The sequence below is a fragment of the Squalius cephalus genome, assembly GCF_949319135.1.
Source record: "Squalius cephalus genome assembly, chromosome: 13".
Classification (NCBI taxonomy): Eukaryota; Metazoa; Chordata; class Actinopteri; order Cypriniformes; family Leuciscidae; genus Squalius; species Squalius cephalus.
This window is the reverse complement of record NC_137134.1, coordinates 1,118,262-1,145,672: the sequence shown is the minus strand read 5'-3', so window position 1 is coordinate 1,145,672 and position 27,411 is coordinate 1,118,262. Positions and strand designations below refer to the sequence as shown.

At 37.7% G+C, this 27,411-nt stretch overlaps 1 pseudogene across 1 annotated transcript in view; it reads right to left on the bottom strand.

The window, feature by feature from the left end:
• LOC307170535 (putative nuclease HARBI1) overlaps nucleotides 1–15,222 on the bottom strand; it is a 316,840-nt pseudogene extending 301,618 nt beyond the window's left edge. Inside the window, exons 1-2 of the transcript in view lie at nucleotides 14,869–15,222; nucleotides 14,476–14,554 (exon numbers count right to left, since the gene is read on the bottom strand). The product of the transcript in view is annotated as a putative nuclease HARBI1 (transcript). The remainder of the gene's footprint in view (nucleotides 1–14,475; nucleotides 14,555–14,868) is intronic.
• Between the last annotated feature and the right edge of the window lie 12,189 nt (nucleotides 15,223–27,411).

Genomic DNA, 27,411 nt, shown 5'->3' with positions numbered 1-27,411 from the left:
GTAGAAAATTAGATTTAACAGCCAGATTGAGCTGTGTGCTGAAACTCGAGAAGTGCGACACCAAGGGGATAATTTTGTTCCTATTCAACATGTCCATGTCAACCAGAGGTTTGGGTTTGTCAAACGTTCCGAGTATGTGCCTTAGAAAAGAGCGTGAGTACCCACGTTTTCTGAGTGCTTGAAAAAGAGTGTTTGTTGCAGAAAGGAAAGAGCTATGTTCCGTACAGATACGTTTGAACCTTAGTAATTGAGATTTCACAATTCCCTTAAAAGTGTGTTTTGGATGAAAACTGTGTTTGTGTAAGAGTGAGTGTGTGTCAGTCTCTTTAAAAAACACTTTAAAGTCTAATTTCCCAGAAGAAAGAAAATTAGGGCCCTTATAGGAAACCACATCAAGGAAATTGACTTCTGACTCGTGGACCGTGAATTCAATTTTAATGGACGCTTGGTGTGCATTCAGAAATTCAGTGAACGCGATGAAATCCTCCATTGAGTGAGACCAGACACCCCATATGTCGTCTAAAAACCTGTAGTAGGCGAACGGCTTTTTTTCTGCCGAAGCCAGTGCAGTCTCCTCCCAATCTGCCATGAAGATATTGGCATAAGATGGCGTGAATTTTTTGCCCATTGCGGTGCCCTTCACTTGTAAATAGAATTTAGAGTCGAATTCAAAGTCATTTTTAGTCAAATTAATTTCGAGTAATTTTAAAATATAATCATCCGGTCTTTTGGAATCTGGGAATTTTTTCATGAACTTTTCAACCGCTTTTAGGCCTACTGTGGTGTCAATATTTGTGTATAGACTATCGACGTCGATTGTGAACAAGAGGGCATCCGAGGGAATTTTTAAACTGCCAATTTTAGAAATGAAGTCGTAGGTGTCTTTTAGATAACTGGGGCGTCTGACAGAAAGAGGGTGAAGAAAATGCTCGAGAAACTCTGCAATGTGGGTTCCTTATGAATTTTAGGAAGTAAGTAAAACCTTCTAGGTCTAGGAAGACTGTCTCCTACCAAATACTCTTTTTGTGCTCCACTAATAATTTTCTTCAAACACATTTCTTCTAAGATTTCTCTTACCTCCCCAATGGTCTCTGTAAATATCGGTTCTTCTAATCTTCGATAATGTTCACTCACAGCTAATTGTCTGTTGGCCTCAAAGATATACTGTTCCCTGTCCATGATCACCGTAGAGCTTCCCTTGTCTGCTGGTTTCAAAACAATATCCCTATTTCTTTGTAAGCTTAATAATGCTTTTCTCTCTCTTTCCGACATGTTGGTCTTTTCTTTTAAACCCCAATTAATGTGTTTGTAAGCATATAGATCGGCTGTAATCAGCTTAGAAATCTCTTTGGGCAGACTGGACAGAGCAGGTGTCCAGTCTGAGGGATGAGTAAAAGGAAGTTTCTTTTTTGTGCTTTTCTTCCCTTCAAAAAAAGTTTCTAATTTAACTCTCCGATGGTATTCTTGTAGATCTCTTAAAAGCTCAATTCTTTGTGTTTTGAAACCTAGTGGGGTGGGAATGAAAGAAAGTCCCTTCGACAGTGCTAAGTTCTGTTCACTGCTGAGGACCAGCGACCGTGAAAGGTTGATGATGAGTTTATTGGAGCCCCCTATTGGGCTTGTGCTGGATGACAGTTTAAAGATGTCATCCAGAGATCGAGGATCGCTTTCGCTGTCGCTGGTCTCCAATGAACCCCGTCGTTCTCCACATGAAAGAGTGCAGAAGGAAGTAAAGGAATGAAGCTCAAGTGGTTTTTGATGTGTGTGTTGAGGTGCTCTAAAATACTCTGTTCGCCCTGGGGGAGTGTTCTTGAAAAATTAACCAGCGGGAAGAGGACCTCTGTCCCGGGGATTCTCTTTTTGATGATGGCGAAGACTCTCTGTAACTCGGTTGTGGCCGACATGCGGTACCTCTGCTGTCTATTGTTTAATCCAAATGCCACTATCAATTTGTCTGGCATGGTTTCAAAGACAGCTTTCTCAATTAAGGTGCCAGCATGATGAATTTTGGCCCCCGGATAGCTCTCAATCTGCAAATCGGGGTAATTGGACGCTGGGAATCTCGCTAGATTTGAGTGTCCGATTATAACGAACTTCTTATTAATTTTCAGACTCCAATCAGTTAATTTACGTCTCGTGTTTATGTGTCGATTGGGTAACCCCAGTGGAGAAGGAACCAGCCTAGGAGCTCTGCTTGCGGGACCCAGTGTTTTTGGTGTTGTGGGCCTGAATATGGGAGCTAATCTAGGTGGCTCAGGTGACGGGCTTTCTGAGTCTGTTTCCCGGTTGTCCGATTCCCCGATTTGTTGAGCAGCTTCCTCTAAAAAACCCGAGAGTAATGCCGATGGATCGAATTGCTGTTCAGAGTGTTCTGAAAAAAGTAGGTCACTGGAGTGAGTTGAACCCTCTTTTTGGAAAGGACAGGGGTAAGAATCATCTTCGCTGGCGGGCGCCAAGAGGGCCACCACAGGTTCCTCCACCTGCTGGGGGTCGGTAAAACTTAAACCCCGAACCACCTCAGCAGGGGTAGGAACCTGTGTGGTCTCCCCCCGTGGGGGCACAGAGTCTTTGCAATGTTTCTCTTTTCGTGTTTTCTTGCTAGGTCTTTGCTCTAAGGGGAGAGTCTCCGTCAATTGGATGAGAGGGGGCTCAATCCCTCCCAAACTCTCCAACCCTTGAACCTGAGGGGGTACAAAGGCCTCAATGGCCTGTGGCTCGACAACCGGTGTGGGTTGGAGCAATTCTCGAGGATCTGCTCGAGGGACTGCTTCATCAAGCGCCCAATCCCCTCTCGTTACAAGACCCGGCGAAGTTTGAATTTCAATTGTGTTCATACTAGTGGGGGGTCGAATCAGTGGGTCAGTAATTGTTCTTAGTGGTATTTGTGTTTCTCTGTGTGGTGTTTCTAAAACTCGTGGTGGTGTATTCCGGATGTTAGTGGTCTGTGCAGGGGTGTGTCCACCTCCAGACACCACTTCTGCATAGGTCGGGGCCCGCGTCACCCTTGCTCCCAGTGCAGAAGAAGGACCTGGCATCTCTGCCATAATGAGGGCTTCCGCCTGCTGTATCGACCCAGTAGTGATTCGAGTATGAAAATTCTTCCTTGCCCAGCCAGTAGCAATCTCGAATGCTTTCGACCATTCATGGTGGTTACTCTGTGTGCGGATGTTTTGTAACGCTTCCTCGATTAAGGTCTCATAATGCTGCTCTAGGATAAGCTGTGTTCTAAATGCCCAGTCTTTGGCATTACCCTCGAGTTTGGTTTTGACCTCCTCACCTGGAAACGCTGGTCTAATCGTGTTAGTGAGTAACCGCCTGAGTCGTTGAAAGGTAACCGGTTGATTGTCAGTGACCTTCGTTGTTACATTGTTCAAGTGGTGTACGAGCCTAATAATATCGTAGAAGCATTTCATTGTGTTTTTCAGTACTGGCTGGGCTGGAATGTAATCACCCTTTTGTGTGGACGATCGAGTTCTTTCCTCGGTCCGGTCGTTTCTATGAGTAAAATACCGAGGGCTTCATCTCTTTTCTTTTCCTGAGTGGCGATATGTCTGTCGATCGAGATCTCAATGTCTCTAAACTTCCCCCCACGATTTACAAACGAGACTCTTTTGTTGTTGTTGTGTTGTTTCGAGTTAGAACGTGGAGGAAAACTGTAAGTAGAGCTTCTTCTCTGAAATTGTACCGAGGGTCTCGAATCTTGACGAGAGTAACTCGAGTAACGAGTCTGTTGTCGAGGAAGATAAGTATCCTCCTCGACGTTGTCTTAAAAAAATTCACGCTGTGCGTGTTCATTTTGGTCGTAGAAAGGAGGAGTTCTACTTTGAGGTTTTGTCCCACGTCTCTTTCCACTATTGTTTCTTTTCTGTCTTTTTCTTCTTCTGTTGGGGGGCTTCTGCGAGCCCGCACACATCACATAATTAATGGGGGGCCTGTTTGGGCCCAAACCCATCTCATAGCGTCTGGGAGGCCTATTTGTGGCTGCAACCAGCTCATATCTCATGGGAGGCCTTGTTTGGGCCTTCAACCATTTGATATCGCTCAGAGTGACTGGGAAACCCGTCCGGGTCTTCAACCAGTCCGAACTCCTCATTGTGAAACACATTAAACCTCTGAGAGGACACAGGCCTGTGTCCTCTGGTCGTGTTTCTGAAATCCCTTCTATTGTGACCATTTCTGTGATCAAACAATTCGGAATTTCTGATCATGTTTCTTCCCCTTTCTGTGGGAAAAACATCTGTGTCTCTAGCACGATCCCGTGCATTTGCAAGAGGATAATTATAATTAGTTCCATTTAGAACAGGAGAACTACTGGAGAGTCTGACCTTATAGCGTGGAGTGTCTCTCTGTCTCACACGATCATCAAAGACTTTCATTCTCACAGTATCTCAATCAATCCCAAAATAAAGATAAAAATGTAAATCATAAAATTAAAAGTGAAAAAAAATCAATAATAATAATAATGAGAAAGCCATCGCGACGTTTCGATATATGTTATATCTTCTTCAGGCGGGCTTGTGTGAAAAAAATAAATCAAAATGAGAAAAATATATCTTATATATATATATAATATAGGAAGATATCATATAATATATGCGATATATTTTATAATAAAGTTGTTTTAAGTAGTATTCCCTATGGAAATCGACGTTTTAGAGAGAGCAAAATTGCGTCTGCACAATCACCAAGTGAAATGAGAGAGCAGTGCGCGCGCAAATGCGCGCCGCCTTATATAGATTCCTGTTTGAAAAAAAACTAACGTTCACGAGCCGGCTAATTAAGCTTCAAAAAGACCAAAACAGAAATCCAATTCGGCGAATTGGTAGAAAGTAAGTGTAAAAACACTTGTATAAAAAGATTTTTGCGAAAAAAGTTTTTATAAGCGAGTTATGTCGAATTATAGTGAAACTAGGTCACTCTCTCTTATGCACCCGGTCGAGCAAGAGTGAAACTCAACGCCTCAACAAGACAAATGGAGATATAAAATCAAATATTTATTTTAGAACTACAAGAAAGGTATGTGGATGTAGCTAAAGTTGTGTTTAATCATGTGGATGTAAAAATATTCGTGTATGTATGTTGTGTACGTTGTAATTAATTTTTAAAGTACTAAACTGTGGGACGACATCGGATGACGTCATCAACATCGTTCGTCCCGAAGATATGGCTGTTGTTCATTCAAATAAATATTTATTTATACCCCAAATTCACATTTTTAAATTCCCAAATCATGTTCCATATAATCTTAAGATCTAAATCAATTTTTATCTTTGATTTTTAAAGTACTAAACTGTGGGACGACATCGGATGACGTCATCAACATCGTTCGTCCCGAAGATATGGCTGTTGTTCATTCAAATAAATATTTATTTATACCCCAAATTCACATTTTTAAATTCCCAAATCATGTTCCATATAATCTTAAGATCTAAATCAATTTTTATCTTTGATATGATGATTTTATTTAAGAGGAAACTATTTTTGTTTTTAAATTCTTGAATGGGTGCTCAAAGATGTTTGTTTTAAAATTCTTAATTATGTATCTTAGATGAGAATTGCTCCTTTTAGATTATTTAAGATTATATGAAATAATTTTATTCATCCAAATAAACTTGTATGTGTATATAGTAAATATTTTATTAGGTTGTTGAACTAGTTTTAAACTGGATTGAGTTCTTTTTAACTTTCAATCTATCTTTTAAACTTAAAATCTGTCTTTTTCAACCTTAAATGTACTGTTTGAATTTTTTACATGTATATATGTGTGTGTAAATATTTGTAATTATTGTAAGAGATGGGAAATATGTGGTCTAAATAGGGGTGCACTCTTTTCGCAAGAATCTAACCTTTTCTTTTTGTAAGAAATCCTACTCAAGAACAGTGTGGAAAAGTCTTAGAGAAACAGTGAAGTATATAAAGGAAATAAATCAAAGGAATCAAGGAGGGAAAAAAGAAAATCTCCATATGAATTATTTAGAGACTCATGTCACAAAACACTTTAATATCTCCAACACTTGTGATGAAGGTTAACTATAAATATTGTGTTGTATTTATGTGTGTTTTTTATAAAAAACGTGTGTATGTGTATTTATATATGTATGTATGTATGTATGTGTGTATAGGCCTACTTTTTTCCACTCCTATCAGAGTAATTCTGTTTTTAGAACATGAAATTTGTATTGTGAAAATACTATGTACCATTAAAAGTCTTTTGTAAGAATGAAATATGGATTTTGTGTTCATTCTTTTAAGTGTGTGTGGGTGTGCAAATTAATAATAATCATAATGATTGTTATTCTAATAATACTGATTCCATAACACTTCATCTGTTCCCTCATACTGTTCTTCTTTGTTTTGCCCATTCTTAGTTCTTACCTGACATCTGGAATATAGTGAGTTTTTTTATTAGTGTTCGACAAACGCGGCGGTGCGTTCATTTGAATGAAGATCGCTTCTCGCTGGTGTGAGCGAACACACTCTGGAACGATAGGCCATGTCGCAACGAGTGAATCGTGGCCGAGTGGTTGAACTTACGTTACGATCATTTAGATGACACGGGTTCGAATCCCGAACTAACTTGGACTACTGATATTTTTGTATTTGCCTATTATTGCATTTTATAGTCTATTGTTGATGCAGAGAGATTTGTCTAGGTCTAAAACATAGTTTTTTTGCTTATAGCCTATTTACAAAATAAAATCACCATGCATTTCCATTTTACACTAAGGAACAAATAGTATACAATGACTTTACTTCTGTAGCCTATAATAATTATTATACCTTTATTTAACCAGGAGGTCCCATTGAGATTCAGAATCTCTTTTACAAGAGAGACCTGGCCAAGGTAGCAGCCAAATCACACAAATGCATACATAAACACCAAATTACATTTTCACGATAAAAGAAGTACAAAATGTTAAAAAAAAAAAAAAAAATATATATATATATAAAAACACAATGAGACTCTTAAAGGAGTCATAATGTTGTTTTAACTTTGGTACCCAATGCTCCATTATAGTCTTTCAGGCACTTCTAAAAAAGAAAAGTGGAAAAAAAATAAACACAGAGCTCCTTAGACCCTTATTTCTGAAGGCATTATTGTCTCGCGAGATCTGATGCGATGTTTTGGCTGTCGTGAACGGTCATTATAATAATGCAAATGAGGGGCGCGTTGATTGGTTGCAGGAAGGAGGGGGGTTGACACCGCAGGTAACTTCAGCATCATTATTCATTACAAACTGACATGGCGCAAGTTGTCAATGAACCCGACCCGGCCGCGACCTATGGGATTCAACCGTACATGTTTGAGCCGGACTCTGAACCAGAGCTGGAAAGTGAAGATGTAGAGTCGATGGAAGGACGTCTACATCAAGATGTCTCTGAATGGTAAAGACAATCATTTTGACTGAGACATACATTAACATCAGTAACGAGCAAAAACGTGTGTTGCTATTTTCTCCCACATAAATTTACCTTTTATTTAATGTAGATTACATTAACGGAGATGTAGTTTTTTATTTTTTATCAGCTTACAGTGGTTTTGAGATAGACGTTTACTATCATGTGGTGTTTTTGCCTTGTTTCACGTTGTGGTTATTTAGACATTCAATATTTTTCTTCTTTAGACATGCAACGTGATGTTATACTTGCATTTAAACAGTTTTAGCCACTGAGCATGGACTCCTGTACCGTCACTACTGTAGCTGCTAGTGTAAAACAAAGTGGAAAGATGTGGCTAGCATTCGTAGAGTCCATTCCCCGTGTTTACCTCGAAGGTAACGTTACATACAATAGCCGCATTAGCAGTTAGCTGCTATTTGTTAACCACAGTAGAGCAATAAAAACAGTCTTACCTTTTCAATTTCTGGCAAGTCCCTGATGGTTGGGATGGCACCTTTTCCCAAACGGAGCTTCGAGGCCAAGTTCGCCTGATTTTGCCCCAAATGTGTAAATGATTCCGGTGTAAAATGTTTAGCACACACACCTAACGATACGCCACTTGAAAGAGTTGTTGGGACAGCGTCATTAAAAATGAATTTCCTCCACTGTTCCCTGATAGTTTCGTCCGTTTTTGGTAGATAAAACACATTTGCATGTTGTTTGTGGCAGTCACCCACAGAGCATCTCAGGTGTAGGCTACACTCGGTTTCTCCATCTTTCTCGAGTCGACTAAACTGAATCTGAGGGGAGAGGGGGAGAGGGGCGGGCTTCCCGCGGCATAGGTTTGCGGTGTCCATATTTGGTATATCCTCCCCCGTCTTGACGTCAAGAGGGGGAAGAAATCAAAATCTCGTATTTGAGTGCGCGTGCACGTGGCCTATTTTACAAACCCTGAGGTAAACAAACGCTTCACTTTTAAATATCGGCTTCCCGGCCAGTGTACAATCATTATGCAATCATAACATACATTGATTCTCATGGAAAAGTGAAATTTCTACATTATGACTCCTTTAAGAAAAACAAGAACATGTCTCCATCACAACACTCTTTACAGTAGTTTTAAATTAATTTATGGACATAAGGGTTTCTAACTTTAGCTCTTTTTGTAGATTATTCCACCCCCAAGGTGCTAAATAAGAAAAAGCAGTTTTTCCCAATTCGGTTGTAACTCGTGGCACCTTAAAAAGCAACCACTTTGAAGAGCGTAGCTGATAGGTACCAGAGCAAACAGAGAGGAGGTTACAGAGGTACAGTGGAAATTTGCCAAGTATAGCTTTATAAATAAAGATATACCAGTGCTGTTGCATAATAATTCCAATCGTAATTTCAAAAGCAGTTCTGTTAAAAAAATTATATATATATATATATATATATATGACGTTTAAACGACAAACAATAAAATCAGAACCAGTATTCTGTTGCGTTCATGGTTCCAGTGGCAGTAATGCATCCACGGCTTTTCAAAATGTCACAAAGCGTTTTGAGATTGTTTTGAATGAAATATTGAAGTTTATAATTAAGTGTTTTGGCACACCACGACGAGTGGCAAACTCGTTTTGTTTTGCAAACTCAGCTAGCCTGTGGGGGGTTTGGAGAAGGCAATAGTTGCTTTATCGTGGGGGTGCAGGACAGAGGTGTTAATGTTCCGTCTTTCATATGGAGAGTGTCGGAGCCAGCCTGATGAGCAGGCAAAGGCAAAATTATTTTAAGGATTAATCTCAAAATCTCCAAAAGTCCATAGCCTATGTGCAGTAGGCCCTATATCTTATTAAATTATATATTGTAGTTTTATTGATTGTATTTAAAGGTTTTCCACAAACAATTTCAATTTAGCAGATGGAGCTCTTTAATTCGCGACCCACCTCGTTTTATTGTGAGGTGAATTCAGCAAGGCATGTTGTATCTTTGAAGGAACAAAAGCTATTTGTTACAGTTTTTTCTTTCGTGATTTGTGTGGATGACACACAGCGACATATACAGTATTATCAGCTGTATGGTGTTTTTTACGCTGAAATGCTTAATTTCGAGAAAGACCCGCCGCGCGCAGTGAGGGAGACCAAACTTACTAAAAAAATATCCAGCGCGAGAGAGGCAAAGAAAAACGCCTGTTCTTAATTTATGTTGCTTTGAACTTTTTTCGTTTTGTACCGTTTTCATTTTTTTATTTAGCTGCAATTTCTTTGACAATAGAAATTTAAAATGTTGCAAGAATAAGATTGTGTTTCTTATTTTGCATCACAAAGGGAATAAACTCTATCGATGCAACCCTGTCTAAATAAATAAACTGTTCCGACACTTTATTCATACCTTGAAATGTGCGATGGGTTTTCAAACTTAATTAATTTTCTTTTTCTTTTACATTTTCATTGTTTATTTTTTAATTGAAAGCAATACTGTATTGAAAGTATTTTTCTGATTTGTTCGATCTGTTTTGAAAAATGTCTTCCGTTGCTATGGCCGGGTATCACTGTCAGTCATCTCAATCTCGTGAATGATTCACACACACACAAAAAAAAATAATTTAGCAGATTAAAGACGAGCTTCATCATCTTCATTTTCTGGTGCGATCGACTGACAGTCTTCCTTCATCAGATGTGTCGTCTTTGCAGCGGCTCAACTGGAATGTAGCAAATTTATGTTGTAATGTACACTTGATAATTAAACAAGATGATTGACTTTAATAAACAGATGCATATTTAAGCATCAAGAACGGAAAAACACAAACACTGTCGGCTACACTGAGATTCGATCTCAGATCGTTTGAAGCTCCGAGAGGCTGTTGTTAATGCATTGACCACAGAGCTATCGTCTGAGTAGCCTAGGTCTACTATTTTCTCTGTTTTAAAAGTTTGTAACATAAGGCTATTTAGTTCTTCTGAATATAACAAAGAATGCTTAAACCGACTAACATCGGTTAGTAACTGCAAGTCCTGAAAATGTTTAAATTTTACGGTAAATTATTTTAATTTATTTCACTGTTATGTTTCAGTTAATAAATCTACAAACACATTAAAATAACACAAAGTAAATGACAAGTAACCTATTGACATAGCCTTTCTAAATTATAGAAAAACTGGGCACACAATGTTAACGTGTGTCTACTTTGTTTAAATTTAATTTTTCTGGTTGGGCACCATCTGTACCTCTAAACGTGCACTTATGGACTCGCCTGGAAAACTCGCTGTTGGCCTGCCAGTGGATTCGTGGAGCCAGTATATCCTATACTCAAATATTCTAGATGATGGTCGAGCGAGGCGTGTGCAAATTGAGCTGCATGGACACTCTACAACATCTGTGTCAACAAAGCCAGGCCCAGCCATCGTGCTTTGCGCATTTCTCCTTTTGTGCGGGGATGTCCACTCAAATCCTGGACCGAGGTCTTTGGACATTTGCCAATCAGGTGATCCTGACAACCCTAGACCGGCGAAGTGTGCTGCTTTTACCGGCACAGGAATTCGAGGTAATATTCCTCCAATAAACAACATTAAGCCTGATAGCAATATTGGCCAAATGGCGATAACATCGTTCCTGCACAGACCTCCAACAGTCACCACACAAACTACATCGTACCTTAAACAGCAGCAGATGAAATTGTTTCAGACTGTAAATCATGCGAGCATGTTGTGGGACGCAAAAACGAAGCCGAAAGGCATTTTTGGTGGAAATCTGAATGTACGTAGCATTATCTCAAAGACCGAACAACTTGAACATCTACTGATGGACTCAAACATCGATTACTTATGCCTCACAGAGACTTGGTTAACCCCAACAACCCCTTTATCTGTTTTTAATATTCCAGGGTATAATGTTTATAGACGGGAAAGAAGGAAAGGGAAAGGGGGCGGAGTCCTGATATATGTGAAAGACAGCATTCAAAGTCAGCAAATAGTCTTCCGGAAAACAATTTGGAATGCGTGGGGGTAAAACTTACACCATCCCCCGAAATGTATTTTGCTGTCTTTACAGTCTACCGTCCTCCTACTGCCACAAATGAATTTTATGATTGCCTAAATGTTATACTTAAACAATATGGAAAAATGGAAGTTATTCTTATGGGTGATTTTAACTTAAAGATATTGCCAAAACTTTTCAGATGACGCAGATGAGCCATAATCCCACAAGAATAACAAAGTCTTCCCAAACGCTTTTAGACTTAATTTTCACAAATAAACCAGACAGAATTAGAAAGATTTATAACCTCATCACTGGGTTATCAGATCATAATCTTACTCTGGTCTCCAGAAAATTGTCAAAAACACGCTTTAAAAATCAGAACTCAATGAAGGGGAAATCCATGCCTTTTATCGCTTCAAAGGACATGGCCTTCATTGAAAATAAAATAAAGCAAATAAACTGGCATGACACCATTGGTAGTTTGTCCTGTGAGCCAGCCTGTGCTGATTTAATGTCGACCATTAAAGGCATTATATCAAAGTACACCAGGAAAAGGGGCAAGAAAACAAATAAAAAATATAATCTACCCTGGTTTAACACAGATCTCTGGGAATTAATGAAAAAACGGGATGCTTCTTTGAAAAAGTTTTTAAAATCAAAATTAAATACTGATCATCTAATTTTTAAAAGTTTAAGAAATAAAGTCACACAACAACTTAGAAAGGCTAGAGCAAATTTCTTCCTCAATGTTATTAGTGAAGCAAAAGGAAACTCTAAAAAGTTATGGAAGAACATTGATAAATTACTTGGAAGGGAAAAATCAGCAAATAAACATTTAAAACTCATGGTGGATGGCTGTATCCAGGATGATGACCAGATTATTGCGGAATGTCTTAATGATTATTTTATAAATTCGGTACGAGAATTGAGTCTAAGTTTACCAAAAATTCAACTCACACGAGCTTTAACCTGTAATGATTCTGCTTTCAAGTTTTCCTTAATCAACACAGAGAAAGTTGAAAATGTCATTTCACTTCTATCTAATAGTAAAGCTAAAGATATATATGGTTGTGATACAGCTTTTCTTAAACTACACAAGACATCTATTATGATACCTCTAGTGATGATTATAAACAAGTCTTTTAACGAAAATATTTTTCCCAGTGTACTTGTAAGCCTGCCATTGTCACCCCTGTGCATAAATCTGGGGATACTCAAGTGGTCTCTAACTACCGACCCATCAGTATTCTCCCAGCTGCATCAAAGGTAATCGAAAAGGTTGTGGCAGAACAACTAATAGCACATCTGGACTCTGGAAGTCCTTTTTCCATCCAATGCAATTTGGTTTCAGGAAAAAACATTCCACTGAAACTGCATGTTGCTACTCCCTTGAGGAGATTAAAACTAGCTTAGATCAAGGAGGAGTGGTGGGAGCAGTCTTCTTAGATTTACGCAAAGCCTTTGACACAGTTAACCATGAGGTACTGATACACAAACTGACCAAATACGACATTTCCACAAATGTCCAAAATTGGATAAAATCCTACTTGATAAATCGAAAACAATGTGTGCAAATAAATGGCACATTGTCTACGTCTCTTGTCTCTACTATGGGAGTACAACAGGGGTCAATTCTAGGGCCACTGCTGTTTTGCTTATATATTAATGACCTGCCTTCGGTCTGCAAGGGCATAAATACTGTTATGTATGCTGATGACACAGTAATATATACCCATGGGAGAAGTGCAACAGACGTAACCAAACAATTATCAAGTGTCATGAGCAAGGTCAGTGACTGGTTACCTGACTCATGCCTCACATTAAATGTTGAAAAAACTGTAACTATGTTCTTTACAAACTGGTCTATACTTAAAACTTATCCGGAAATTTTAGTAAATGGCCAACATATAAAACATGTAGATACTTTTAAATATTTGGGGGTAACTCTAGATTCCACACTTAGTTTTAAAGGTCATGTTAAAAAATTGTGCAACAAATTGAAATTTAATTTAGTAAATTTTAGATAAATAAGAAACTCTCTCACCACTGAAGCATCCAGTACTTATTTAAATGCAATGATCATCCCCCACCTTTTGTACTGCATTACATCCTGGTCTCAGGCATGTAAAACAGTCATAAAACCTTTAGAATCTTTGTATAAAAACTGTCTCAAGATCCATGATAAAAAAACCCGTTATTATCATCACTGTCAAATACTCGTCAAATATGATATACTTAGTTTTGATAATCTAATAAAACACTCAAATGTGTCTTTGCTACATAAAATCATATATAGTGCTACTGCTCCCCCTCTGAAAAAGTTTGTGACACTCTGCTCCGAAAAAACAGTGCGAACAACTAGAAGTGTCACAAGGGGGAGTGTAGCTTCCCACAATGTAAAACCCAATTTGGGAGTTCCTCCTTCTCATGTGTGGCCATGAGGCAGTGGAATACCCTTCCCACAGATCATATCTTATATACAGATTATCACACCTTCTCATGCCTGACAAAGAGTTGGTTGCTAAGTAAGCAAGTTTGCACACATCTTTGAGATAGTGAGTGTGTGTGTGTGTGTGTGTGTGTGTGTGTGTGTGTGTGTGTGTGTGTGTGTGTGTGTGTGTGTGTGTGTGTGTATGAGTGTCTAGAGTTGGATTGTACTTTAATGTGCTTAAGATGCTACTGAACTGTTTAAGTGTGTTTGCTGGAGAGGGAGGAGACAGAGAGTAAATGGGCTGATGGCCTCTCTGGTTCTGTTTTTTGCAAACTTGTTTGTTTGTAATTACAATGGACATCATTTTATCCATAATCCTGTAAAATTTCTATTGTTATTGCTATTGTTAAAATTGTTTCAAAATTTGTCATACCTGCCCAGGGACTACAGGTGGAAATTAGCAATTGTTGCTATAACCTGGCCCAAGACATATTCTCTTGTTTAACAAGTTTAATGTTTATTTGTGCATTGTCCCTGTTTCAAATAATACAATTTCCATTCCATTCCATTCCATCATTCTTAACAGGTAGCTACTGCAGACTACTGTATAATAGATTTCTAAGTGTGAAATATGCTTTTTTGAAGAAGAAAAAAAAATGTGTGAAAGGTTAAATTTGTTCATGTGATGTCACCCTATCAAGATATCTTACCGGCAATTTTATAAAAGCCATCTTTTATGGACATGGTCGATAAATGTCCAGGGAACACAATGAAGCTATTTATGTACCCCTGCTGTCACATTCACCGTCTGTCATCGTCCTGTCTTCATACAGCTCCCAGAATCCTCCATCATCACCTGCACCTGTTGTTCATCATTATCATCATCTCCTTCACCTGTGTTCCAGTTATTATCATCATCTGCATCACCTGCCTTGTGTTCATCTGTCTGTGTATTTAAGTTCCTGGTTTTCACTCTTTCAGTTGTCGGTTATTGTTATTGTTTGAGCACACGCTCACTGTTCCATTTATCTGTTGAATATTAAACTTTGGTTATATTTGTATCTTCGTCTACCTTCGCCTTTTTCAACCCATCAGCGTTACACCTGCAGAGCGAGGACTACCTTGCGAATGGTTCAACAGACTGTGTTTTTCCCTACATTCTCTGCATCACCGACCGCATACAAGTATGTACCACTTGCAAAAAAACGCAACGCAATACATACCATTTGCGGTACAGTAAGGTCATGGCTTCGACGAGGCACATTTGTTATGTGCGGCTCAACAAGTTCACAAAGATAAGACATTCCTTCCGCGGAAAATCTGTATTTTTCATACAAGTAAGTATCAGGAAAGTCAAATGGATTTTGTCTGTCCCTAAAAACTCTTTCTCTACGAAGTGCTCGTCTAACAATTTGCGTTGAGATGTCCAGAGAATTTGGGAGAAAAGGTGAAGCCATTGCAACAGAGAACAGATGCTGGGAATTAGTTACGTCACCTATATGTTTCTTTGCTCTCAGCTGATTGGTCAAACTTCAGTCTGAGATCTTGAATCCAGAACATAACCTGCCCCGGAGCAGGTTAGCCGTGCAGCGTAAGATACCATGGCGACGAACACAGAATAAAGCTGAGCTACTTTCATAGTACCTAAAACCCAGGGTTGGCGGAAACTAAACTGGAAAATAGCTGGCTAGCCACCTAAACCGGCTTCATGGTATAGGCCCCTGGAAGCATCTCTTTCAGTATCTTAGTTGGTATAGGGTCTAACATACATACATTTAGATGATTTAACGAGTTTAGCGAATTCTTCCTCTTCTATAGCAATGAATGTATGGAATTTTTCCTCAGAGAGACTACAATGCACTGCCTGATGCGATACTGTAGTAGACGGTTGCATAGTTTAATTTAATAATATATAATAAGATATAATAATTTTCTCTCTAATATTATCAATGAAAAGAAGTTCATAAAGTCATTACTGCTGTGCTGTTTGAAAACGTCTGGTGTTTTATTTATTTTTCATTAGTTTAGCCACGGTTTCGATTAAATACCTAGGGTTGTGTTTATTTTCTTCTAATAGGGTTGAAAAATAAGCAGATCTAGCAGCTTTTAAAGCCTCTCTGTAAGCAATCGAGCTCTCTTTCCATGAAATGCGAAATACCTCTAGTTTTGTTTTCTTCCAGTTGCGCTCCATCTCTCTGGCTGCTCTCTTAAGGGCCCGAGTGTGCTCGCTGTACCACGGTGTTGGACTATTTTCTTTAATCTTCTTTAAGCGCAACGGAGCAACTGTGTCTAAAGTGCTGGAAAAGAGAGAGTTAAACGTTTCTGTTGCAATATCGAGTTCTTCTAAGCTATCTGGGATGCTGAGATGATGAAACTGATCAGGAAGATTATTAATAAAGCAATCTTTAGTGGCAGAAGTGATAGTTCTAACATATTTGTAACACGGAGTCGGCTTTGCAGCCTTGGCTAAATGAAGTTTACACGAGACTAGATAATGATCTGAGATGTCATCGCTCTGCTGCAGAATTTCAACGGCATCAACATCTATTCCGTGTGATAATATTAGATCTAGAGTATGATTATGACGATGAGTAGGTCCTGACATGAGTGGGTCAAATCAAAATCACCAACAATTAGGGCTTTATCTGCAGCCATTACTAACTCAGATAGAAAGTCCACAAATTCTTTGATAAAGTCTGTATGGTGCCCTGGTGGCTTGTATACAGTAGCACAAATCTCAAACGGGATTTATCTCTTACGCTACATAACGTTACAGATAGCACCATAACTTCAAAAGAATTATATTTGAAACTATATTCTGATTAATACTGAAGATATTGCTATAAATTACACCAACACCGCCCCCTTTTCCTTTTAAACGAGGCTCATGTTTATAACAGTAATCTTGCGGGGTGGATTCATTTGAAGTAATATAATTGTCTGATTTTACCAAAGGTTCTGTCAAACACAGCACATCTAGGTTATTATCTGAAATCATATCATTAACAATGAGTGCTTTTGAAGTAAGCGATCGAATATTCAGCAACCTGAGCTTTATCATTTGTTCATCCGTATTATATCTGTTTTTTATTTGTTGAACATCAATTAAATTTTCACCCTTGAATGGGTTTAGGAGTTTTTTGTATGTCCTAATTCGGGGAACAGACAGTCTCTATATGATGATAGCTAGGTGAAAGAGGCTCTATGTGATAGGATTTATCTGACCTGGGTGACGCGAGGCCGCTAGCAGACGGTCGGTTAAGCCAGTCTGTCTGCTTCCTGACCTGAGCCCCAGATTGTCATGTTTGAGCTCTAAGACTATGAGCCATATTACTAGATAGAAGAGCAGCACCATCCCAGGAGGGATGAATACCATCTCTTTTCAACAGGTCAGGTTTGCCCCAAAAACTTTTCCAATTGTCTATGAATTCTATATTATTAAGCGGACACCACCTAGACAGCCAACCGTTAAGCGAACACAATCTACTAACTATCTCATCACTCCTGCGAACAGGAAGGGGGCCAGAGCAAATTACAGTGCTTGACATCGTACTTGCAAGTTCACACACCTCTTTAATATTAATTTTGGTGATCTCCGACTGGCGGAGTCGAACATCATTAGTGCCGACGTGAATAATGATCTTAGAGAATTTACGATTAGCATTAGCCAGCACTTTTAAATTTGCTTTGATGTCAGGCGCTCTGGCTCCCGGCAAACATGTGACTATGGTGGCTCGTGTCTCTATTTTCACGTTCCGTGTAATAGAATTGCCAATAACTAGGGCACAATCAACAGGATTCTCAGTGGGTGTTTCACTGAGAGGGGAGAATCTGTTTGATGTTGTAATCGGAACAGAAGAGCGGTGTTTTGTCCCGCGACTACAGCGTCTCACGGTCACCCAGTTGCCCTGCTGCACGGGATCTACTTCAGCCGGAACCGAACAATGTACAGAGTTCACTAAGCTAGTCGCATCCAAAGCAGTGTCTAAAGCCCTTGCATTCTTACTATCCTTGATGAAAGTTTGGATGCGTGTCTCTAGTTCTGAAATCTTCTCCATCAGCCTGACTATCTCCCTGCATTTATCATATGTAAGGCCCTCTGCACTGACAGAGAAGGCTATGCTATACATGTGAAACGCAGTTTAAGTGACAACAACAGGAGAAGACATGACTCACTGTGTTTGTTGACTGATTCTACTAACCACAGGACTCGAAAAAGGCGGACAAAAAAATAAAAAATACGGCAAACAACGATGGCAGATTAACAGGCTAGCGGAAGGCTAGCTATTGTGATTTAGATTAAAGCTGGCAAAGTCAGATCAATGTGACAGACAAAATTAGATAATATCAGATATCTGGTTAATGAGTACGATTTAGTGTACGATTTAGTACGATGAGTACAAGGAGTGATAATAAATAGAGATTCAAAACGGAAAGCTATATGGAGCCTTCAGACGCAAACCTCATGGCAGCAATAATTCCACCTTAGATTCAGAAATATACAAAACCACTTTTTAAGGGCAAAAATCAGCAATCTGCATGTACCGATAAAACTCTTAGTGAGTTAACTGCTTTGTTCAGCAGCCCGGTTTGTATTTTCAAGTTTGTAATTGTCCGTAACACATTGTGCTCAGAATACACTTTATAGTTGTTTGTGCTTCTACGTGTGCACATAGGCTATTTAAGTTTATTCTTTAAAACCTGATTGCTTTACTGTAAGTGTTGTATGAAACACTTAGGTTAAAGGTTGTATATGCTATGCATGCTAGGCTATGTATCTTGTGTAAACTGGATTAATTGCATAACAACTTCAAGTTACATGTGTGACTATATTGAATTTGTTTGTCTCCTTAGTGGACAACTCATGTACAGGAGCATAGAATTGCCATGTGGCTACAATGTGACTCACAATTGCATTAACCATGAAAATGCCTTCCTCACAACAGGATTCAGTAACTCTGAACTTTGCATTTTAACATGCTCCTTAACTGAAACATTGGTGTGGGAAGATTTTGAGCCAGATCACACCTCATACTCTCATTCTCATGCTGGCTCCCTGTTACAGCAACAGGACCAAATGTGCATCACAATTGTAAAACCTCCTCACCTTTGTTTGGGGCATGATTAAATTTACACAGACACAGCTAAATGCAGCCACATTAGATGACACCATAGCCGTGTTTCCACTGTCGGGCCAGTGCGAGCCAGGGCTTTAAACGTGCCATGCCGGGCTAATAGCCTCGGACCTGTAACACCTAGCCCAAAACCACGGTGCGTTTCCACTGTCGGGCAAGAAGCTCTGCAGCGCTTCCCTAAAACATGCCTCTCTGGAACAACATCGCACAAACCCATCATTTCACCAACAAAAGGAAGTTTTATCAGAAAACTAATCAGAAAGAAATCACTGGAAACTAGCGATATTCTAAAACTGGCATTAGCCGCGTTTCCATTAAAGATTCGCGCAAAACTTTTGCGATTTTTTTTTTTTTTTTTTTTTTTTTTTTTTTTTTTTTTTTTTTTTTTTTTTCCTAAATATCGATAAAAAACTATTGCGAAATGACGGCGTTTCCATTAACTGATGTTATGCGACTAAAACGTAATTTTTTTAGTCATTCCGAAAATCATGGCAACGGACGTTGGTAAGTTTATATCACAGCCACGTACCGCACTAGACGTTATTATTATTATTAATGGAAGGAAACGTAGGCGTGTTATCTAAGCATTAATGGCAAGGAAAGACCTTATACTGTGTCTGTGAGCGGCACATACAGATGGTGCCCAACCAGAATGAGACTTTTACCGCCGCCGTTCCCGCGGCGGCAAAATTGGGATGTGTATTTGCTGCCTTTTACCGCTGAGTGGCGCTGTAATCACAGACTTTGAAAAGTGTCAGTTTATTCTCTTTATGACGTAATCTGCCGCGGCAGTAATCTGAGCTGAGGTCGCAGATAAATTCAAGATAAATATTGTGGTTAAACGAATTCAAATTCATTAAATTTAAACAAAGTAGACACACGTTAACATTGTGTGCCCAGTTTTTCTATAATTTAGAAAGGCTATGTCAATAGGTTACTTGTCATTTACTTTGTGTTATTTTAATGTGTTTGTAGATTTATTAACTGAAACATAACAGTGAAATAAATTAAAATAATTTACCGTAAAATTAAAACATTTTCAGGACTTGCAGTTACTAACCGATGTTAGTCGGTTTAAGCATTCTTTGTTATATTCAGAATTAAATAGGCTTACATGTTGTATCAATTGAATTCTTTAATAAATAATCAACCACAATGCCTATTACTGCCGCAGCAAAAATAAACCAGTCGAATTTCAAAGTCGTTCGCGAAATGACTAGGCTATACCGGGTGCCGCAAGTGACAGGGCAAAACAGCAGCAACTGCGGCATTTTAAAAGGTAAGTTTCCTATCTGTTTATTTAAAAAAAAAAAAAAAAAAAAAAAACATGGCGCAAGATCTTGTAAAAAAAAAAACGTTTTTCATTATTTGAACAAAAATGAGACTGATTGAATATGTAAAAATATAAACAAACAAAGCAGAGAATAAAACAAACTTTTAGGGAAAAAATATAGGCCTATTATGCTACAACAGAATTGGTTAACATTAACGAAAGCAAAATATGTAAAAATACATTTCAAACAAACTAAAACAAAACAAATTCGTGGCCGAGTGGTAGGCTATAACTTACGTTTCAATAATTCAGATGACACGGGTTCTAATCCCGAACAAACATGGGCTACTTTTTTATTATTAATGCAGAGAGATTTGATAGTTCTAAAATATTGCTACACCATATTGTTTTTTTCTCCTATAGCCTATATTAAATATTTTATATTTATAAAATAAAATTACCATTAATTTCCATTTTACATTAGGGACAATTTTTATCCAACAGAATGGCTGAATTAACATCTGCATAATAATAATAATAATAATAATAATAAATAAACAGCACAAGGTCTTGTAAAAACACTTTTTTTTATAATTTTTTTCGAGACAGTAAATTGCCAATGTTAAAAAACATAAGCAAATAAAAAAAGAATATAACAAACTTTTAAAACAGAGAAAATAGTAGACCTAGGCTATTCAGACGATAGCTCTGTGGTCAATGCATTAACAATAGCCTCTCGGAGCTTCAAACGATCTGAGATCGAATCTCAGTGTAGCCGACAGTGTTTGTGTTTTTCCATTCTTGATGCTTAAATATGCATCTGTTTATTAAAGTCAATCATCTTGTTTAATTATCAATTTACAACATAAATTTGCTACATTCCAGTTGAGCCGCTGCAAAGACGACACATCTGATGAGGAAGACTGTCAGCCGATTGCACCAGAAAATTAAGATGATGAAGCTCGTCTTTAATCTGCTAAAAAGAAATTTGTGTGTGAATCATTCACGAGATTGAGATGACTGACAGTGATACCCGGCCATAGCAACGGAAGACATTTTTCAAAACAGATCGAACAAATCAGAAAAATACTTTCAATACAGTATTGCTTTCAATTAAAAAATAAACAATGAAAATGTAAAAGAAAAAGAAAATTAATTAAGTTTGAAAACCCATCGCACATTTCAAGGTATGAATAAAGTGTCGGAACAGTTTATTTATTTAAACAGGGTTGCATCGATAGAGTTTATTCCCTTTGTGATGCAAAATAAGAAACACAATCTTATTCTTGCAACATTTTAAATTTCTATTGTCAAAGAAATTGCAGCTAAATTAAAAAATTAAAACGGTACAAAACGAAAAAAGTTCAAAGCAACATAAATTAAGAACAGGCGTTTTTCTTTGTCTCTCTCGCGCTGGATATTTTTTTAGTAAGTTTGGTCTCCCTCACTGCGCGCGGCGGGTCTCTCTCGAAATTAAGCATTTCAGCGTAAAAAACACCATACAGCTGATAATACTGTATATGTCGCTGTGTGTCATCCACACAAATCACGAAAGAAAAAACTGTAACAAATAGCTTTTGTTCCTTCAAAGATACAACATGCCTTGCTGAATTCACCTCACAATAAAACGAGGTGGGTCGCGAATTAAAGAGCTCTGTATCTGCTAAATTGAAATTGTGTGTGGAAAACCTTTAAATACAATCAATAAAACTACAATATATAATTTAATAAGATATAAGGCCTACTGTACATAGGCTATGGACTTTTGGAGATTTGGAGATTAATCCTTAAAATAATTTTGCCTTTGCCTGCTCATCAGGCTGGCTCCGACACTCTCCATATGAAAGACGGAACATTAACACCTCTGTCCTGCACCCCCACGATAAAGCAACTATTGCCTTCTCCAAACCCCCCACAGGCTAGCTGAGTTTGCAAAACAAAACAAAGAGTTTGCCACTCGTCGTGGTGTGCCAAAACACTTAATTATAAACTTCAATATTTCATTCAAAACAATCTCAAAACGCTTTGTGACATTTTGAAAAGCCGTGGATGCATTACTGCCACTGGAACCATGAACGCAAATACTGGTTCTGATTTTATTGTTTGTCGTTTAAACGTCATATATATATATATATATATATATATATATATAAAAAAAAAAAAAAAAAAAATATATATATATATATATATATATATATATATATTATTATTATTATTATTATTATTATTATTATTATATATATATATATATATATATATATATATATATATATATATATATATATATATATATATATATATATATATATATATATATATATATATATATATATATATATTTTTTTTTTTTTTTTTTTTTTTAACAGAACTGCTTAGTTCCTTAGTGTAAAATGGAAATGCATGGTGATTTTATTTTGTAAATAGGCTATAAGCAAAAAACTATGTTTTAGAACTAGACAAATCTCTCTGCATCAACAATAGACTATAAAATGCATTAATAGGCTAATATAAAAATATCAGTAATCCAAGTTAGTTCGGGATTCGAACCCGTGTCATCTAAATGATCGTAACGTAAGTTCAACCACTCGGCCACGATTCACTCGTTGCGACATGGCCTAACGTTCCAGTGTGTGTTCGCTCACACGAGCGAGAAGTGCTCTTCATTCAAATGAACGCGCCGCCGTGTTTGTCGAACACTAATTCAACATGCCAGAAAAAAACCTGGCTTTGGAACAATGCATAGCGCCACTCGTCGTCGTGTGCCAAAAAATGTACAATAATTTAGTTTAATTTATTTCAGTGTTAATGTTTGAGTTAAAAAAATCCCCTACAAATTAAATTAACACAAAGTCGGCTATAAGAGTCCTTTATAGGCTAAGTAAAAAGCAAAGGGCTTACAGTCTTAATATTTAGGCTACTTTGCTTAAATTCGATACATTTATTTTCAGTAGGGCCTAATAAATTTGTAGGGATGTAATTTCAGTATGCTTCACCAACGCTATGTATTCAATTAAAGTTCCAAGAGGTCTGGTATATATTTCCTTCCCAGCTGACACAAAAAATCACAACTTGTGCTTGCTGGAACGCAAGTTATTTAAGGTGTCTCAACTGTACACAGTCTACCATACAGTGTGAATTCGTTACAAGGTTTTATTTAATTAAATTAATGTGCAGCAATTTGTACAAATAGAGTCTATAGGCCTACTATACTGTTGTAGCCATTAAATAATCTCATTTAGTATCATATTTGTTAAAATATTATAATGTTATTTTTTTCCATCTATGTTGAATATGAAAAGTGAACAGCACGAGTAAGATAGGATGCATTATATCGAGAGATGGATATGGAGTGGGTCAGACATGATTTTGACCACTTCATTAAGTTTTGTTTAGTAGAAAACCTTTATTTAAAGTGAATTTCGTTTTCTATAAATTGTATCTTAATTTGAATAAATTTTTCATCAACCAATTGCCTGTATTTAATAAGTAAGAGAAGCAAATATAACAGACACTAATCATGGAGGCGCCCGCACGGTCACTTGCGTTGCACGTCAGCTGGAGCGCATCTCATCCTCCTAACTTAACGAAACTCAGCGTATGCCTCACACAGACATGATAAATACATCAAATACACAAAGCTTCAAATGTCTTCAAACGAAATAATTCAAAACGAAAAGAAAAAGGCAACTCTCTGATTATGTCTTTATGTGCATTTCTCTCTAGGTGCGTTCACTACAAATATGGCGATCGTCAACTTCATCTTTGCAGTCGACACTGTCAGAAAACACTAGTTTATTGATAAAAATCAATGCACGCATCACCGGATTTACAAATACACATCTTGCTTGTTGCACGCACACATATTATGTCAAAAAAACGAAATATTATGTTGAAATAACATTATTATTAATAATACATCTTTTAGAATATTTGATTAAATGCTGATTGTTGCGCTTGTTCAATTTAATAAAATTAAAACTTTAATTGTGATAATTAAAATAATTGAAAATTAAATATTTAGTGGCCAAGTTTTGCTAATTTAGGCTATTATATAGGCTAGTATATGCCTATTGCCTATATTAAGTAGGTCATATTAAGACAAGGCATATATTAAGTTATTTTAGCTGTTATGAGAAAAATAAATCTAACGAAATCTAAAATCTAAATCTAATAAATCTAAAAAAAAATTCTAACGCCAATTCAACATGTCAGAATAAAACTTGATTTTTGAACGATGCGTAACGCCACTCGGCCTGGTGTGCCAAAACACTACATTTTAAACTTCAATGTTTAATTCAAAACAATCTCAAAACGCGTTGTGACATTTTTTTAAAGCAGTAGCCTAGCCTATATACATTAAGGGCATTGAAACCAGGATCTTAACTAAAACGCGTTCCGCGTAATCTCTCAAAAATTATGCCACACTACTCCATGTAATATTTTTTAAGGACTGCTTTTGAAATCACTATAAATTACTATGAAATTGTATCGCTCACGAGAGCTCTTCATTTATCTAATTCCTCAATAGAATAGTAAAAATATTCAGCGTCATTGCTCCTAATATCGTCTCTATTTTTAACTTTTGATTCTATTTTTTTCAGTTCTAAAATTTATTCTATCTTTGGTTCTATTCTGTTGTAGCATAATAGGCCTATTTATATATATGAAAAAATATGCCTATCAGGCTTAGGGTTTTATATTTAACCCACTTACATTTTAAAATACGGCTATTGCTGCTGTTTTGCACAATGTCCCTTTGCGCCACCTGGCGGTCATTTCGGGAACGACTTTGAAATGCGGCTGGTTTATTTTCGCCGCGGTGATTTCGCCGCGGCGGCTTTATTTTGAATTCAATAAAGAACTCCGTCTCGTATTCTGTCCAAACACACCGTGTCATCTACGTCAGCTGACCTGTAAATGCGCAAAAACTGTTTCCATTGCAGTTTTGCGAAATATTTCTTCTAAATATTAATATTGCAAGCGTAAAAACTTTTTTGAAATAAATGGGAGTTTTTGCAAAATTGACGTGTTTCCATTGAGCGTATTTTCAATTCGCAATTTCAATTTGCGCAATTTGAAGGGTAATGGAAACGCGGCTACTTTTGTTGTAACTTAAAGATTTAAAGGAGTCATAACCTGCAATTTTCACTTTTCCACGAGAATCAATGTATGTTATGATTGCATAATGATTATACACTGGCCGGGAAGCCGATATTTAAAAGTGAAGCGTTTGTTTACCTCAGGGTTTGTAAAATAGCCCACGTGCACGCGCACTAAAAAACGAGATTTTGATTCCTGCCCCGTCTTGACATCAAGACTGGGCAGGATATACCATATATGGACACCGCAGCAGGAAGCCCGCCCTTCCCCTCTCCCCCTCATATTCAGTCGCGAAAGATGCAGATACGTAGTGCACACGTGAGTTGCTCTGTGGTTGACTGCCAGAATCAACATGTAAATGTGTTTTCTCTACCAAGAACGGACCTAGCTATCAGGGACCAGTGGATTAAATTCATTTTTAATGACGCAGTTCCTTCAACCCTTCCCACTGGCTTATCGTTAGGTGTTTGTGCTGTGCTAAACATTGTACGCCGGAATCCTTCACAAATTTGGCGCAATATCAGGCGAAGTTGGCATCGAAGCTCGGGAAGCGCCATTCCAACAAAATTGCCTGCAATTGAAACGGTAAGACTGTGTTTATATTGCTGTACTGTGTGTAACAAACAGCAGCTAACTGCTAATGCGGCTATTGTATGCTATTGCGTCTGTCACTAGACAAATAAACGAAAGACTCGAGGTGAAGTAATTATTTATGTTCCCTGTAAACGATTTTTGACTGCATTATAATGATTTCTTAATTCAGAATATGATCAAGATTGCGTAGGTGGATGTGTTCGGGGAATTTGCCAGTTAATAGTAACATTTAAAGCCCCTTAAATGAACGAAATGACTCGAAAAAAGATTTGTTCATTTTGATGAACGAGATCGAACAAGAGAGTCAATGGACACTGGTGGCTGGTGTTGCCAGATTGGGTGTTTTTCCGCTACATATTAAGGCCCGGTTTACGGTGTGTTTTAGGTGTGTTTTCGCCTGGAAGGCTTTATAGAAATCTGGCATCCTACTGAACGAAGTTAAACTGAGAGAGCGTGGCGTTCACAGACACCAGAATGAACGAGTTCACAGTAACGTTCATCAGGCAGTAATGCGTTCAGTTCACGTTCGCCCAAAATATGAACGAGTTCATGAACTATCGTTCAATGAACGCGTTCAGGCACAACACTGGCGGGAGTATTAGCTTCGAGGTAAACATGGGGAATGGCTGCTAACGTACTTTGCAAAAAACAAATGACTGAGATCATCATGAATTCGGCTATTGTTGTATATTGATTGCCTAACGCTTATACACTGGCCGGGAAGCCGGTCGCGGCCAGGTCGGGTTCAATCACAACTTGCGCCATGATGTCATTTTTGAATGATATGCTAAAGCATTACCTGCGGTGTCAACCCCCCTCCTTCCTGCAACCAATCAACGCGCCCCTCATTTGCATTATTAAAATGACCGTCCACGACAGCCAAAATATCGCATCAGATCTCGCGAGACAATAATGCCTTCAGAAATAAGGGTCTGAGGAGCTCTGTGTTTATTTTTTTTCCACTTTTCTTTTTTAGAAGGGCCTGAAAGACTATAATACAGCAGTAGGTATACAAGGTAATACTAGGTTATGACTCCTTTAAAACCCAAGCATCAATGTTTTACCACAGGTTTACAATAAAAGTGATACATTGATCATAATGAATTAATTTGTGTCAAGATTTCACATTAGTCACACACCGTTATTTCACAAAAGAAAGAGGACACACTTACTTATTCAGTCGCGTCTGTTTCTGTTTATTTGTAGTTACAGGACATATTTACATCACATTTAGAAAGAATGATAATTTCTACAAATATGCCACCAAAAATTTGACCTGAGGAGATTAAGCACTCTCTCCTAATAGCCTATAGGCCAACGTTAGTTATATTTTCAGTCAGAGAAACAGAGGAAACTCCTGGGAAAATTTTATTTTATTTTATGACATATAAAGACACGAGACGTAGCCCACTGACAGGTAAAATAAAAACATGATTGTGATAGCCATATTTATATAATTTGTCTAATTTCTTCAAGCGGTCATTTACCATGTTTACTATGGTAAAGTTAATGGTTAGCACGCATAGTCTTTTGCATTGCGTATA